This window comes from Triticum dicoccoides, chromosome 1B (assembly GCF_002162155.2).
Source record: "Triticum dicoccoides isolate Atlit2015 ecotype Zavitan chromosome 1B, WEW_v2.0, whole genome shotgun sequence".
Lineage (NCBI taxonomy): Eukaryota > Viridiplantae > Streptophyta > Magnoliopsida > Poales > Poaceae > Triticum > Triticum dicoccoides.
Window position 1 is genome coordinate 108,175,124 of NC_041381.1, and position 11,097 is coordinate 108,186,220.

Here is an 11,097-nt window from a genome sequence, read left to right on the forward strand (position 1 = left end):
ATGGGGTCGCGCCGGCGGTTGAAGGGGCGCTGGTGGTGGGATGCGGGAGGGGCGTCGGGCATGTTAGGAGGTGGAGAGGAGAGAGGAAGTGGTGGGGACGGGGAGTACGGCAGCGGGAGGAAGTGGGCTGCACGGGTGGGTGCGGTGGGGTTCCGTTCGCTTCGAAGTGTTATAAGAATAAGGATTTGGATTGCAGAATAAGGGTCGTAAGGGTGTTATCAGAATAGACCCACCATATATATATATATATATATATATATATATATCCATTTGGGTGTAAGTTAGCATGAACTATTATTGTTGACATCACCCAAAGGTGAATACGTTGGGAGGCAACATTATAAGCTTCTATCTTTCTCAATGTCAGATTGAAACTCCATAACCATTACGGGCTTTATTATACACTTTTATATTACTTTTGGGGCTAACCTATTAACCGGAGGCCCGGCCCATAATGTTGTTTTATTGCCTGTTTCAGTATTTCGAAGAAAAAGAATATCAAACGGAGTCCAAACGGAATGGACCCTTCGTGAGCGTGATTTTTGAAAAGGATATGATCTAGAAGACTTGGAGTTCAAGCCAGGGAAGGCTCGAGGAAGCCAGGAGATAGGAGGGCGCGCCCACCCCCTGGGTGTGCCCCCTGTCTCCTGGGCCCCTCGAGGCTCCCCCGACTGACTTCCTTCGCCTATATAAGTTCACGTACCCTAAAAACATCGAAGACGAAGATAGATCGGGAGTTCCGCCGCCGCAAGCCTCTATAGCCACCAAAACCCTCTCGGGAGCCCATTCCGGTACCCTGCCAGAGGGGGAACCCATCACCGGTGGCCATCTTCATCATCCCGGCGCTCTCCATGACGAGGAGGGAGTAGTTCACCCTCGGGGCTGAGGGTATGTACCAGTAGCTATGTGTTGGATCTCTCTCTCTCTCTCTCTCTCTCTCTCTCTCTCTCTCTCTCGTGTTCTCTCTATGGCACGATATTGATGTATCGCGAGCTTTGCTATTATAGTTGGATCTTATGATGTTTCTCCCCCTCTACTCTCTTGTGATGAATTGAGTTTTCCTCTTGAAGTTATCTTATCGGATTGAGTCTTTAATGATTTGAGAACACTTGATGTATGTCTTATCGTGCTTATCGGTGGTGACAACGGGATATCACGTGATCCACTTGATGTATGTTTTGGTGATCAACTTGCGGGTTCTGCCCATGAACCTATGCATAGGGGTTGGCACACGTTTTTGTCTTGACTCTCCGGTAGAAACTTTGGGGCACTCTTTGAAGTACTTTGTGTTGGTTGAATAGATGAATTTGAGATTGTGTGATGCATATCGTATAATAATGCCCACGGATACTTGAGGTGACAATGGAGTATCTAGGTGACATTAGGGTTTTTGTTGATTTGTGTCTTAAGGTTTTATTCTAGTACGAACTGTTGAATAGATCGATCCAAAAGAATAACTTTGAGGTGGTTTAGTACCCTACCATAATCTCTTCATTTGTTCTCTGCTATTAGTGGCTTTGGAGTGACTCTTTGTTGCATGTTGAGGGATTGTTATATGATCTATATATGTTGAGAGAAATTGCACTAGTGAAAGTATGAACCCTATGCCTTGTTTCCTACCATTGCAATACCGTTTACGCTCACTTTATCATTAGTTACCTTGTTGTTTTTATATTTTCAGATTACAAAAACCTATATCTATCATCCATATTGCACTTTTTTCACGATCTCTTTACCGAACTAGTGCACCTATACAATTTGCCATTGTATTGGGTGTGTTGGGGACACAAGAGACTCTTTGTTATTTGGTTGCAGGGTTGTTTGAGAGAGACCATCTTCATCCTACGCCTCCTACGGATTGATAAACCTTAGGTCATCCACTTGAGGGAAATTTGATATTGTCCTACAAACAAGTGCACTTGCAGGCCCAACATCGTCTACAAGAAGAAGGTTGTGTAGTAGACATCAGAGGGTACAGCGGGATGCGGGAGAGTGGACCGCTTAATATAGATGGGGGAAGGTGATGGAGACGTTGGTGAAGATGGTGGAGGTGTTGGTGTAGATCGCGGTGATGATGATGGCCCCCGGCAGCGTTCCGGTGCCACCGAAAGCAAGGGGGAGAGAGCCCCCCCTTCTTATTCTTCTTCCTCGACCTTCTCCCCAGATGGGAGAAGGGTTTCCCCTCTGGTCCTTGGCTCCCATGGCTTGGGAGGGGCGAGAGCCCCTCCGAGATTGGATCTATCTCTCTGTTTCTACTTTCTCAGATCTTTCCCCTTCAACGTTTCTTTTATATCTGGAGATCCGTAACTCTGATTGGGGTGAATCTTTCGCCCAGATTTTTCTCATAAAATTAGCTTTGTTCCGGCAAAAGAAGAGTGTCAACCGCCTTACGAGTGGCCCACGAGAGTGCCAGGCGCGCCCCCTGTCTTGTGGCCACCTCGGGCACCGTTTCGCGTTGATTCTTCCTCCGGAAAATCCCAAATATTCCAAAATAATTCTCCGTCCGTTTTTATCCCGTTTGGATTCCGTTTGATATTGGATTCCGTTAACGGGCACTGGATCAATATGTTAGTCCAAAAAATAGTATAAAAAGTTGCCAAAAGTATATGAAAGTTGAAGAATATTGGCATGGAACAATAAAAAATTATAGATAGGACGGAGACGTATCGGGCCCATATGAGGCCCTTTGTAACTCTTGGCCCATTAACGGCCCATGGTGAAACTGGCCCGTAATGAACAGTGTATCACTTTACACCCATTAACGGCCCGTGGTGAAACTGGCCCGTAATGAACAGTGTATCACTTTATACCCAATAACGGCCCGTTATTCCGTTGGGCCGTTTTCAGCCCATGTTATCATTCGACCTTCTCAGAGCCCATTAATTCTTGGGCTCATTTCCAGCATTCGTTTACTTATGGCCCGTTACTGTCATTTTCTGCTTGTGGGCCAAATTCAGCCCGTGGTTACAGTCGGCCCATTTGTGGTCCATTAATACGTTGGGCCGTTTTCATAGCGTCATCAAAATGGCCTATTAACGATGGCCCATTATGGTCAGCCCATGAACGGACAATTCCAACTCTATCCCGTTTACGACCATAATGCGGTCTGTTATTGGCCCATGTTTGGCCAATCGATCGTACGGCCCGTATAAGGCCCATTTTTGATACGGCCCGTATAAGGCCCATTGATGATATGGCCCGTAGAAGGCCCGTTGTTTCTACGGCACGTAGAAGGCCCATTGTTTCTACGGCCCATAGAAGGCCCACTATTTATACGGCCCGTAGGAGGCCCAATGTCACTACAGTAAATATTAGCCCATGGTTATTGTGGCCTAGTTTTAAAAAATAAGTTATTGCAGCCACTAGCAAACCGCCGAAAAGAACTACAATTACTACAAGCAAACAAATAAACAAGACAACAAGGAAATAAATAAGCAAGCAACTTACGCTAGGCTATCACGGCTATCACACATATTACATCCACTGGGCATCAAAGTTCTCCACCAGTGCAAATAAACGCACCGACAACAGAATATACAAAACTGAGAGCACTTCAGAAGGCACTAGGCCTGGCCAGGTCGGGGTCCCCAAACAGCCGAAGAAGCTGAGTAGACCTCAGTTGTGTCAATGATAGAGGCATCAACAGTAGATGTATGGCATGATGGTGCGCAGGGCAGTCCTTTGACATCTTCATTGCATCTTTGACTTCAAGTCGGAGCTGAGCTGAAGCAATCCTTTCTGCTTTAAGTTGAGACTAAAGAAGTCGAAATGATTCAGGCGGCGACTACACAGAGGTTGTCTCACACCTGCTGGTGGGTAGCTTGAACTCACTATCTCCATCGAGACAGGACCTTGGGGTCATCTCGCTGTCCTCAACATGGTTTGGCTCACTATCTTCCCTAAAGTTCTGCCTAGCGTAAGAGACACGACTCTTAAAGAGAAACAAGGAGACACATAACAGGTTTCACAATTGTATAAGCAAATAAATGGATCTGTTCTGCATAAGGAAAATGTTTTTACAACTACAATTTGAAACTGGCAGTTGTTGCAAACATCCAATCAGGTGTAAACAGCAAAGCAAACAGAAGTGGAGGAAATGATGCCTATCCAAATCTATACTAGAACAAAGTTTGAAGGCTTGAGAAGGAAGAAATTACATTACATGTTAACACGGGCTGGACAAAGCCCTTCTCCATGTTGATGGAAGGATAATTCAATAAATTCCCCAAAGAAAATTCTTTATAAGCATTGCCATTATTGTACATTTTGCAAAGAGTAAATATAGATCAAATAATGTTGGAAGTAACAGAGGATAATGAAGCTCAGGTGCAGACTGATGATACATAATCAAATAGCAATTTATTAAGTACAACGTTACAAGGCAAAAGGGAGAGAGGTACTGACAAGAGCAACGCAGAGCCTAGTATTTTTCTGAGATTGTATGGTCCTTTGAGCAAGGAGATTCTTCTGAAATTAGTTTTCATACAAGAGAGAAGGTAAGGCACATGCAGAAATTTAGGAGTTCAAATTTTGAATTGATATCATAGACAGTACCTGACGCTGGGCTCTCAGCAGTTCTAATAGGGGTTTGGCCACTAGAGTAGGGGTAAAGTGTGGTACAGTTGGGCCTGTGTTTTGTATGGCTGCTGATCTATCTGATTTAACAGGTATCACTACAGTTTCCAAATACCTAGTTTGTACTCCTTGAGGATCTGTGCTCACCCTCTTCCTTTTGGACATCTATTATGAAAGAACAACATTTGACTGGAAAAACATAGTGTGATGACACATGGAATAGGTACAGAAAATGGCTAGGTATGGCATATACTCATATATGATGCTTAAACTAAGCAGATGGTGTAACAAAGTAGAAGTAATGCAAGAGGTCAGATACAAAATATGTGCGACCAATACAACTTTGCAAAGTTCGAGCAAGCACCTTGATGGGTGAATAAGATTAGCCAGTGGATTGTTCCGCCATATTTCTCTCGTGCGCCCATTCTCATATTCATTTTGATAATGTTCAATATCTGACATGCATGAAAATATAAAAACAACTGAGATTTTCTTTGTAATGCAGAAGTGATTCTAATCCAATATTGCCTCCCTATAGACCCCTTTGTGCTATCTCTGCATTCTTTTAAGAGATGCCATGCATGTTGTAATTTGGTGTGTGCATTAATATAATGTGGCCTACTACTCAAAATATGAGAGCTCCAGATGTGATGACACTTCGCAGATGACAGCTTCAACATATAGTAAAGAAGAACAAGTCGACCTGACCTGACAGATTCAAAATATACTAAGGGGGAACAACTCGACCTGACCAGTCGACCGCAAGAGAAGAGGATCATCTTAAAGAAGAGCAGAAGAGCAAGCAGATTGAAGATATTACAAGTCTTTCAATACAATGTCGGTTGGCCACCCATAATGAACCAGAGTGCACAGAGAAATACTATTCTTTCCGGTCTCTCCATATGTGGCTCACATGCATTTCGAAACTAAAGTAGGAACATTTAGCTAACCAATTAAACATCTCTTAGTTTTACTAATATCAGCAATAATATAAGATATGAATTTGTACAACTAAGCTTGTTTAGCTCGATGGGTGGAGCAGTGCTATTACGACACAAACCATGTAGGCTGATTGTGGTCATCATAAAATGGGGAAACCATAAGCATGATGAGTAAAGTGTTGACCGTGGCAGTGGGATGGCAGATCTGAAGCTGCAAACCGCGCAAAGGGTAGTTACCAACCGATGTTTGCTTTGAAATAACAACTATGATTTGTTATGGACAAGAAAGTACGGTCAACAAGTGACAAAGAAATGCAATTATGCTATCTCTCTATATGTCGCGACATGCATTTGGAAATTCAAGTGGGACCTTTGGCTAACAAATGAAATGTGTCAGTTAACTAATATCAGTATCATATCACAATCATATTTGAACAATTAAGCTTTCGAATTCTAAGTGTTGTGTTGTTTAGCTTGAAGGGTGGAGTAATGCTAGTATGACAGAAAGCACCTACGCAGATCATAGTAGAGTAGAAAAAAGGGGCAAACCCTAAGCATCAAGAGAAAAATCAGGAAAGTGGAACTAGCTGGACTAGTGGGTGGCGCACATGCTTTTCGAAACGAATATAGGAACATTAGGTAACCAATTAAACATTCTCTGTTTTAGTGATATGAGCATCATATCAGATTCGTATTTCAACACGTAAGCTTTGGGTTGAGGTCTTGAGGAGCAGTGCTAGCACGACACGAAGCACCTACGATGATGGTAATGGATATAAAGGGGGGAAACCATAAGCTTTACGAGTATAGTGCCCGTGCCATGGCGGATCTGAAGGTGCAACCGGACAAATCTACTTTGCAACCAATGTTTGCTTTCAACTAGCCACTATGATTTGGTACGGACAAGAAAAGTACAGTAAACAAATTACGATCTATTTTCCAGGTGAGATCAATAACTTAAGCACATATGGAAGAGTACCACCTCTCTTGCGACACCGTGTAGGCCTATGGAGATACGTTGAGGGTGATGCGGGTGCGATGGTTGTCGGCGGCGGGGAAGAAGACTTTAGACGGCAGACGGTCGGGTCGGCGGATAAATCATGTTGTTGTGGACAAGGCGGTCGGAGGAGCGGCAACGGCAAGGTGGATGAAGGCGCCGATGAAGCAAGAGGAGGCGATGAACGGATCCTGGTCCAACGCCATGGATGAGAGACATCCATCTCTTGCAGTGGACGACGGGGTAGGGGTAGCAGCTCTGGCAAGGTGGAGGATGGGGTGGCGGACGGAGGAGGCTGGCCGTAGTGCGGAGGTTGTCATGCCACCGATGGTGTATGAATGGGGAAATGGAGGGGAGGGGGGATCTCAAACATTGGGACGTGCTTGTCTGAAATGTGGGAAAGTTACGAACTTATCCCCTGTTTAAAATTCTGGACATCACATCGGTTGGGGATAGGATGGTAATCTCGCATCTCCCAAAATATTTGCCGGTAACTATTTCAGGCGAGGAGAGGGTGTTTTGCCGCCCACGGTTGGCGCCCACGGTGTATGAACGGGGCTGACAAGTAGGGCGGTTGTGTCACGTGTGAGGGAAGTTACACATTTGTCCCTATTTAAAATATTTGCCTACATCGATTTCGGACAAGGAGAGTTTGTTTTGCCGCCCATCGTGTATGTATGGGGAAATGGAGGAAGAGACACATGTCTTTCGGATGAGCTTGAATCAAATGTGTTTTGCTGCCCACGTTTGGCGCCCACCATGTCTGAATGGGCTCAAAGGCCGTCGTGTCACGTCTGACTGAAGTTACTAGTCTACCCCTATCGACAGTAGTGTAAATCCGGTTGATAAGGATGTCAAGTGTCAGGGGTAGATAGTAATTTCCATCTCGCAAGAACTTGCTTCAGGCAGCCCACAAATTATAGTGGGTGTTTAGCCGCGTCATTCAAAACTTGGGAGAATTAGCATTTACGTTTGCCCTGGGCCCTGGCAAACTAAATTCTAATCCAATTTGTATTCGATTACGAATATCCACAGATAATTCTACGTTTTGTTATTTATTTCTTCAAAACCACAACAAAGATTTATTCCACCTTTATATATGAATATGATTTAGAAATGTCGTGATCTTCAAATTCAGTAGGTTGGATAAACTCTGAGTCAAACAATTATTTCATCCAATACAATATGCTCACATGAAAAGCAGTTCACCTTATGTCAATCATACAAGTACTGAGGATTACCTCGCCTAAAAAATTCAGATCATTACAACACATGGACAACATAGGGGGTCTTGCAACATAATCCATTCAGAGACATGACACAACATGTAAGTACAATAATCTAATGACAATTTCAACTGGTCTCTAAAGAAGAACCGGGATTACCCTGGGCTTCAGATAGCAGAAACAACAGGACCTCCTCCATCTTCAAATGCAACATTCTTACTTCCCCCAATTCTTGGGTTGCTTGCATAATGCGTGCCGCAAATTCCGTAATTCCCAGCCTCAATATAAAGATTACCTCATTCATGGCAGCCACACCATCTCTTTCTACCTCTAGTAGAGCCTCAAGTACTATAATATCTGTGCTCAGACTCCTCTCTGGCAGTGTTGCCTCTGAACTGCTACCATCTGGTAACATGGATGGCGCACTACTTCCAGAAATAGATTCTGGGGTTGTACATTGTGTCCTAGTGTGAACAACATCCTAAAAGGTTTCCGCTGGACATAAGTAAGAGATAGTTATCGTATGATCCAGGAAGTAAGCTTACATGGTAAACGACAGACGAATTATTGCCGAGCATGGCAAGCTATATTTAAATGGTTCGAAGCAGCATCAGCCGAAAAGAAATTAAGATGGTAAGATGAAACTAGGGATGTAAGTGGCAAATAAACGACATCTGCCAGTCCCATCTAGTTAGTTTCTGCTAGCTCCCTAGTTCATTTTCCTCAAAAAAACAAAAACTCTTTTGAACTATCATACCAATAGTGGACTTTAATCGGGATTAAACGGGACCCAATTGACATCCCTAGTTGAAAGGGAGTGTACCACCGCTATATTTAAGTTGCCAAGGCATCTAAGCAGTTGAAATAATCTGAGAAAGCACTTAACAGTGTGACCTCATATAAACTACGAAGATAGTCTTGTGATGAAGTTGAGATGAAAAGTTAAGGAATCAAATGAAATAGGCATGCATTTCTTTACGATAGTACAGCAGGCACTGCTGACATATTGGCCAACTCAGGTATAGCGTAACAATAAAAAAAGCATTCGAATCAAGCAATACAGCAAAGCAGACAACTGAACTATTTGTAATTCGATAGGATTACATGTTGAGGGCACAAGCCAAGAAAGCAGCCCACTCGCATTACATTTCACATGTACTAAAACACACTGGCTTACCATATGTTGCTGTGAAGCCTCGCTGCTGTTGCAATGTTCTTTGAAGATATCATCAGCATCCCGTGGTTGCAAATCTAGTTGTTGTAGTTTATTCTGCACCCTCTATTTAGGTAAAATTAATTTTAATCGCATGCACTGGTCCGAATTGATCATCAATGGTTCATCTAAACTAATGAAAGAAGGGTGTGTGCATACACGGCAATATATCTGCTTCCCTCTATTTTTATGCTTGTTCGAGGTGCCAGCCCCAAAAGAACAAATATTTTGCTTGATGGGGTTGGCAGCTCCATAATTAATAGAAGCATCAAATTAGTCATGCAACTTGGGAAGATCAAGAACACACAAACAAGTAATGAACAGAGACTTGGAGTAGTGATGTAATAGCTAGCATCAGAAAATTTAGGGTAAAACAAACAAAAAGCAGCGGACCCACATGCTAGTTTGTTGATGTGTAATTAAGCATAGAGAACATTAAGAAGTCTGATGGAACCAACAGGTGGCATCAGAACAACACCATTATCATAAATATAGCATTCAAGAAGAAAAATAGTAGGCAATGATGTCTAGGAAGTACAATAATAGTACTTAGGACAAATCAAAAGCATAATAACTATATGTGCACTCGTATGTAATTTAGCACATGTAACATGTTCACTGCCAGAAGTATAGCCCTACAGGTGCAAGCAGAATAACGCGTCTCATGAAAAACTGAATGATGCCCTGAAGAAATTCAAAGGTGCGGTGCTTATGCTAGGAAAGTGAACGTAGGCGTCGGCTGTTGGATAATAGTACCTGATTTTCGGCGGCGTATGGGTATCGTTGTCATACTTGATAGCTAAGGATCATCGATGGTGCTCGTGTTGCGGTTGAGTTTGGGCCGGTTGTCACCATCGCTGAAGCGGCTCTGGTGCTACGGTTGTGGCGCCTGGCAACATACAAGAAAGCTCATCTGTGGTAAGTGAAAAGTTGCACGATAAAGAGAAAAACCAAAGGAGTACAAATTGAGATAACCTGATGAGGTTGCGGCGTCGATAAAGAAGGGCCGGTGGAGTTGAATATGGCATCCGTGGAGCGGGTCCGGTGTAGTGGACGAAGGCTTCGGCGGGTGCATTGTACAGTTCTTTCGGTGAGGCGGATCTGTTGTGGCGGACGAGGGCTTGTATGAAGGGCCAGCGAAGGGGCGGACGAGGGAGTCAGTGAAGGGCCTACATTGTGGTGGACGAGGGTGCCGGTTAAGCAGATCTGGTGCGGTGGACTATGATGGCGGTCAAGGAGATCTAGAGCGGTGGACAAGCCAGTCGCTGAAGCGGCTCCGGTGAAGTGGTGAGTTGGCAGTTGGGGGTTCCAAGGTGCGGAAGGTAGATCCGGCAGGGTGTGAGGTACACCGCTGTAGCGGAGGACTAGATTCGGCGGCTTGCCATGGTTGGGGGGGTCGGGGAGGGGAAGGGGAGGGGCTCGAGGGAAGAATGTTGGGGGCAAAGAGGGGAAAACACTGGAGTTGCCAAAGAAGCCCTTTTCCGTTCATGTGGCAGGGGTAAAACAAGAATATCGCAGGGCTAAACTTTCGGGCGCGTGATATTTCGATGTGAGCAGGAAGTTTGAAAGCTTTTGGCGCCTAAAACTATAAGTGTTCTGCTCTTGTACGGGCGACTATGATATCATGGCCGACAATTTGTTTGTTTTGCATGCAAAAAAGTGCAAGTTTTGAAAATCAATGTCTCCAACTCGAAACTTAGATTGTCCATTCCATTCAAATATGGATCATTGAGCTACTACAAGCAAATACCATCATACGGTCCAATTCAAATGAAATTCCAAATGTGTTTATCCTAAATATGATGACAAAAGCAAAAATGTGTATGTGTATGAATAAAGTGGATGATTATAAAGTTTGAACATGCCCGTATGTGTATATATCTAGGTATGATATATGAATTTGAAATCACGAAATCCCGGCTTAAAAAATGTACCTCCGTTTAAATGAATTACAAAAGCTAATGATGGAGTCGAATTCCAAAATTCCAATCTTAGGTTTGTAATTCTGGTACATCAAGGTATATCACGCATGTTCAAAAGTATCGTTATCTCATAGTCCAAACCGTGAAACAAATTGATCAACCATGAGTGCACAATATCTCATTTACACTAAAGTCCCTCAAATATAGACACCTCACTCCTTAT